The following is a 6,454-nucleotide window of genomic DNA, read 5'->3' on the forward strand; positions in this document are numbered from 1 at the left end:
GTAATGTAGAACAGAGATGACTAGTATATAGTAATGTAGAACAGAGATGACTAGTATATAGTAATGTAGAACAGAGATGACTAGTATATAGTAATGTAGAACAGAGATGACTAGTATATAGTAATGTAGAACAGAGATGACTAGTATATAGTAATGTAGAACAGAGATGACTAGTATATAGTAATGTAGAACAGAGATGACTAGTATATAGTAATGTAGAACAGAGATGACTAGTATATAGTAATGTAGAACAGAGATGACTAGTATATAGTAATGTAGAACAGAGATAACTATGGCTAGCATATAAGTAATGTAGTTCTCTGCCCCCAATGACTGGAAGGAACTGCAAAAATCACTGAAGCTGAAGACTCATATCTCCCTCACTGCTCTGACAGCACCAGCTGTCACCATAGCAGCGTTAGCTTTAAGCACCAGCTGTCAGAGCAGCTCACAGATCACTGCACCTGTACACAGCCCATCTGTAAATAGCCCATCCAACTACCTCATCCCCATACAGTATTTATTTATTCATCTTGTTCCTTTGCACCCCAGTATCTCTACCTGCACATTCATCTTCTGCACATCTACCATTCCAGTGTTTAATTGCTATATTGTAATGACTTCACCACCATGGCCTATTTATTGCCTTAACTCCCTTAACTTACCTCATTTCATTTGGGGTTACCCCCTTCATTTGCACTCACTGTATATAGATTTATAGATTTTTTTCTACTGTGTTATTGACTGTATGCTTGTTTATTCCATGTGTAACTCTGTGTTGTTGTTTGTGTCACACTGCTTTGCTTTATCTTGGCCAGGTCACAGTTGTAAATGAGAACTTGTTCTCAACTGGCCTATTTGGTTAAATAAAGGTGAAATTAAAATAATATTTAAAAATAAAAAAATGTCTCCCTTGTGTTATGTCGAGCCTAAATACGTTCAGGAGTAAAAAACGTGCTTAAAAAGTCACACAATAAGTTGCATAAGTGCAATAATAATAATGTTTAATGTGATTTTTGTATGACAACCTTATCTCTGTACCCCACACGTAAAATGATCTGTCGAGCAGTGAATTTCAAACACACATTCAACCACAAAGACCAGGGAGGTTTTCCAATGCCTCGCAAAGAAGGGCACCTATTGGATGATGGGTAAAATAAATGTAAAAAATTTAAAAAGGAGCCTTTGAGCATGATGAAGTGATATAGAATGTTGTTATCAATGAAGTTCTTCATTACACTTTGGATGGTGTATCAATACACCCACTCACTACAAAGACACAGGCTTCCTTCCTAACTCAGTTGCCTGAGAGGAAGGAAACTGCTGATGGATGTTTTATATTTTCACATTATGGGGTAGTGTGTGTCGATGGGTGAGACAACAAATCAACTTAATAAATGTCGAATTCAGTCTGTAACACAACAAAATGTGGAATAAGTCAAGGGTATGAATACTTTCTGAAGGCACTTTATATTTTGACAAAACTAAACTGTCTCTTGATAACATTCACCTGCTATACTTCCCAGGATACTAACCCCCTACCAGCCCAGCCTTGGGCCAGGTGTGGATGTACATTCACCTGCTATACTTCCCAGGATACTAACCCCCTACCAGCCCAGCCTTGTACATTCACCTGCTATACTTCCCAGGCCAGGTGTGGATGTACATTCACCTGCAGGATATAACCCCTACCAGCCCAGCCTTCCCAGGATACTCCCAGGATACTAACCCCCTACCAGCCCAGCCTTGGGCCAGGTGTGGATGTACATTCATCTGCTATACTTCCCAGGATACTAACCCTACCAGCCCAGCCTTGGGCCAGGTGTGGATGTACATTCACCTGCTATACTTCCCAGGATACTAACCCCCTACCAGCCCAGCCTTGGGCCAGGTGTGGATGTACATTCACCTGCTATACTTCCCAGGATACTAACCCCTACCAGCCCAGCCTTGGGCCAGTGTGGATGTACATTCACCTGCTATACTTCCCAGGATACTAACCCCCTACCAGCCCAGCCTTGGGCCAGGTGTGGATGTACATTCACCTGCTATACTTCCCAGGATGGACTAATTCACCCCTCCCAGCCCAGCCTTGGGCCAGGTGTGGATGTACATTCACCTGCTATACTTCCCAGGATACTATACCCCTACCAGCCCAGCCTTGGGCCAGGTGTGGATGTACATTCACCTGCTATACTTCCCAGGATACTAACCCCCTACCAGCCCACTTGGGCCAGGTGTGGATGTACATTCAACTTCCCCCTACCAGCCCAGCCTTGGGCCAGGTGTGGATGTACATTCACCTGCTATACTTCCCAGGATACTAACCCCTACCAGCCCAGCCTTGGGCCAGGTGTGGATGTACATTCACCTGCTATACTTCCCAGGATACTAACCCCTACCAGCCCAGCCTTGGGCCAGGTGTGGATGTACATTCACCTGCTATACTTCCCAGGATACTAACCCCCTACCAGCCCAGCCTTGGGCCAGGTGTGGATGTACATTCACCTGCTATACTTCCCAGGATACTAACCCCCTACCAGCCCAGCCTTGGGCCAGGTGTGGATGTACATTCACCTGCTATACTTCCCAGGATATAACCCCTACCAGCCCAGCCTTGGGCCAGGTGTGGATGTACATTCACCTGCTATACTTCCCAGGATACTAACCCCCTACCAGCCCAGCCTTGGGCCAGGTGTGGATGTACATTCACCTGCTATACTTCCCAGGATACTAACCCCCTACCAGCCCAGCCTTGGGCAGGTGTGGATGTACATTCACCTGCTATACTTCCCAGGATACTAAACCAGCCCAGCCTTGGGCCAGGTGTGGATGTACATTCAGCCCAGCCTGGGCCAGGTGTGGATGTACATTCACCTGCTATACTTCCCAGGGCAGCCTTGTGGATGTACATTCACCTGCTATACTTCCCAGGATACTAACTTCCCAGGATACTAACCCCCTACCAGCCCCCAGGTGGGATGTACATTCACCTGCTATACTTCCCAGGATACTAACCCCCTACCAGCCCAGCCTTGGGCCAGGTGTGGATGTACATTCACCTGCTATACTTCCCAGGATACTAACCCCCTACCAGCAGCCCAGCCTTGGGCCAGGTGTGGATGTACCTGCTATACTTGCCAGGTGTTTGTACATTCACCTGTATCCCAGGATACTAACCCCTACCAGCCCAGCCTTGGGCCAGGTGTGGATGTACATTCACCTCTTACTTGTAACCCCCTACCAGCCCAGCCTTGGGCCAGGTGTGGATGTTGCCAGGTGTTTGTATGTGTATGTAAATAGCTTTCATTTGAAAGTAGACCGCCCCATAACAACCCCGACATGTCATTATTACATGGTAATAACGTCTCATCGTCCACAGTGTTATCAAACAGTGTGTGAGTTTGTGACAGTGTTTACTGTGACTAAATTACTGAGTATCTCTTTATTCACATTCAAATCTCTCGACAACCCCCGACTAGGACTAGACTATATAACACCGTTTCCTTCTGGTCCAATGATAGGTCTACTAGGATTACGTTGTAAAATCACTCACATTACATGCCTAGGCCTAATGGTTTTTACAAGACCAATAGATTGCTATAATTATTTAAATTGATTACTTAGCACTTTTATTTTGAACATTTCCCCCTCTAACTTCTAGACTGTCACTTTTTTAGGGTGGATAACCAGTCTACTAACCTTCCTAATCACCAACAAGGTTCTACCTCCCGTGACATCAAATGCGGTGTCGGGCCGATTCGGTCCAACATTCGGACTGATCTCCAATTCTTATTTCTAGTAAAAGTCGCCTGGTACAGTTCCGTACATTATGTTACTTTCCGCTCTCCCGGTTCAACTCACATATGGGAAACTCCGTAATCTACAAGGCCCGGTTGCGATATATACTCGCTTCGTCATTTATAGAAATTTCGGGAAACTTACCGTTAGAAGTCGCTGTCAGAAAGCGCCGTTTAACATCATCGACATCTAATTATCAAGTTAAAGTTGTTGTAAACTCGGTTTAACGAAGAGTAAAAGAGAAGAAAACTACAAAAAAATCTATGAGATGAAAAAGATTCGCTGGTTTAGTAAACTTCAACCATAGAGGATGAGGTCATTGAGATAAAAATAAAAGGTTGGCGTCATTTGAAACCAACTCTAATGAACAGGCGGCCTTAAAGGCACAAAACCCATCTATAAAACCACCATCTCGCTGCTGACTTTATAGAGTTAATAACTTATTACCGAGTTAGGTAGCCAGTGTCATATCTACTCACATAGAAAACCCATAAGTTATTACGCACTTTATAACTTTGAGGACGTTTGAATGAGGGGGCGGGGCGCCGAAGCACCAGTAGTCTAATGAGCTGCGAACAAACTGTGACTGTGATTGGACTGGAGCCAAGTTCCTCCTGCTGGCTAGATGCCCTTTAACCCTTCATATGACTGGAGCCAAGTTCCTCCTGCTGGCTAGATGCTCTTCATATGACTAGAGCCAAGTTCCTCCTGCTGGCTAGATGCCCTTTAACCCTTCATATGACTAGAGCCAAGTTCCTCCTGCTGGCTAGATGCCCTTCATATCCTCCTGCTGGCTAGATGCCCTTTAACCCTTCATATGACTAGAGCCAAGTTCCTCCTGCTGGCTAGATGCTCTTTAACCCTTCTTTAGAGCCAACCCTTCATATGACTGGAGCCAAGTTCCTCCTGCTAGCTAGATGCCCTTTAACCCTTCATATGACTAGAGCCAAGTTCTCCTGCTGGCTAGATGCTCTTTAACCCTTCATATGACTAGAGCCAAGTTCCTCCTAGCTGATGCTAGATGCTAACCCTTCATATGACTAGAGCCAAGTTCCTCCTGCTGGCTAGATGCTTTAACCCTTCATATGACTAGAGCCAAGTTCCTCCTCCTGGCTAGAGCTAGAGCCAAGTTGCTCCTTTAACCCTTCATATGACTAGAGCCAAGTTCCTCCTGCTGGCTAGATGCTCTTTAACCCTTCATATGACTAGAGCCAAGTTCCTCCTGCTGGCTAGATGCTCTTTAACCCTTCATATGACTAGAGCCAAGTTCCTCCTGCTGGCTAGATGCTCTTTAACCCTTCATATGACTAGAGCCAAGTTCCTCCTGCTGGCTAGATGCTCTTTAACCCTTCATATGACTGGAGCCAAGTTCCTCCTGCTGGCTAGATGCTCTTCATATGACTGGAGCCAAGTTCCTCCTGCTGGCTAGATGCTCTTCAACCCTTCATATGACTAGAGCCAAGTTCCTCCTGCTGGCTAGACACCCTTTAACCCTTCATATGACTAGAGCCAAGTTCCTCCTGCTGGCTAGATGCTCTTCATATGACTGGAGCCAAGTTCCTCCTGCTGGCTAGATGCTCTTCATATGACTGGAGCCAAGTTCCTCCTGCTGGCTAGATGCTCTTCAACCCTTCATATGACTGGAGCCAAGTTCCTCCTGCTGGCTAGATGCTCTTCATATGACTGGAGCCAAGTTCCTCCTGCTGGCTAGATGCTCTTTAACCCTTCATATGACTAGAGCCAAGTTCCTCCTGCTGGCTAGATGCTCTTTAACCCTTCATATGACTAGAGCCAAGTTCCTCCTGCTGGCTAGATGCTCTTATGACTGGAGCCAAGTTCCTCCTGCTAGCTAGATCTTTAACCCTTCATATGACTAGAGCCAAGTTCCTCCTGCTGGCTAGATGCTCTTTAACCCTTCATATGACTAGAGCCAAGTTCCTCCTGCTAGATGCTCTTCATATGATGCTCTAGATGCCCTTTAACCCTTCATATGACTAGAGCCAAGTTCCTCCTGCTGGCTAGATGCTCTTTAACCCTTCATATGACTAGAGCCAAGTTCCTCCTGCTGGCTAGATGCTCTTTAACCCTTCATATGACTAGAGCCAAGTTCCTCCTGCTGGCTAGATGCTCTTTAACCCTTCATATGACTAGAGCCAAGTTCCTCCTGCTGGCTAGATGCCCTTCATATGACTGGAGCCAAGTTCCTCCTGCTAGCTAGATGCCCTTCATATGACTAGAGCCAAGTTCCTCCTGCTGGCTAGATGCTCTTCATATGACTGGAGCCAAGTTCCTCCTGCTGGCTAGATGCTCTTTAACCCTTCATATGACTAGAGCCAAGTTCCTCCTGATGGCTAGATGCTCTTCATATGACTACAGCCAAGTTCCTCCTGCTGGCTAGATGCTCTTCAACCCTTCATATGACTAGAGCCAAGTTCCTCCTGCTGGCTAGATGCTCTTCAACCCTTCATATGACTAGAGCCAAGTTCCTCCTGCTGGCTAGATGCTCTTTAACCCTTCATATGACTAGAGCCAAGTTCCTCCTGCTGGCTAGATGCTCTTTAACCCTTCATATGACTAGAGCCAAGTTCCTCCTGCTGGCTAGATGCTCTTCATATGACTAGAGCCAAGTTCCTCCTGCTGGCTAGATGCTCTT

This window comes from Oncorhynchus gorbuscha, unplaced genomic scaffold (genome assembly GCF_021184085.1).
Source record: "Oncorhynchus gorbuscha isolate QuinsamMale2020 ecotype Even-year unplaced genomic scaffold, OgorEven_v1.0 Un_scaffold_3755, whole genome shotgun sequence".
NCBI lineage: Eukaryota > Metazoa > Chordata > Actinopteri > Salmoniformes > Salmonidae > Oncorhynchus > Oncorhynchus gorbuscha.